Source organism: Lethenteron reissneri, chromosome 54 (genome assembly GCF_015708825.2).
Source record: "Lethenteron reissneri isolate LAM-NWPU_2019-01 chromosome 54, ASM1570882v1, whole genome shotgun sequence".
Taxonomy (NCBI): Eukaryota; Metazoa; Chordata; class Hyperoartia; order Petromyzontiformes; family Petromyzontidae; genus Lethenteron; species Lethenteron reissneri.
Window position 1 is genome coordinate 12,627,401 of NC_083832.1, and position 696 is coordinate 12,628,096.

A 696-nucleotide genomic window follows, 5' to 3' on the forward strand; every position below is an offset into this window, starting at 1 on the left:
CCCCGTACTCGCTTAATCCTTCAAAGGTCTCTGCTCTCCCCACCTTCCGCCTGCACTGACCGGTGCGGCGTAGAACGGTCGTGAAAAAGCCACCAACCGCGACAACACCTGGAGGCCCTCAGCTCGCACCGGACTGACCAAAGAGCTGTACACATGCACACCGTGGCCAGGATAAAACCCTCGGCTGGCGAGACTGCAGAGCCGGATTTAAACACGGATGAATGAGTCTTCCACTTGGTTGAATGCAATGCGTATTGGTGCTGTAGGTTGCCGTATGCCTTGCGTTACAATTGAATAGAAATCTGGATGAGTTATGCAATGTGATGATTCATGCAGTGGCTTACCTTTGCAGCACAGGCATCACCAGTTTCACCATTGCCAAAACTACCCGATAAATATCATCACCATTGCCATAACCATCGCCAACACCACCCCGAGGTACAGCACTAAACCAAGCACGTTGCTGCATGACGTTTGAGGCTTATCCACTTGTTTGCGTGGGTTTTCTCCACGAGCACAGAGCATGAACCATCACCACGCGTTCTCCGCTCATCCTCGCAGCAGCGGCTTTTGGCTGCTGGCCATCGAACAAAGACGGCCACTGCAACGCGTGGCGCTTTCGGATGCGCTTCTGCGGCCGTCTGGAACGCTCTTGCAGCGATGTACTTTTAAATCTAGATTTGAAAACGAATTTCT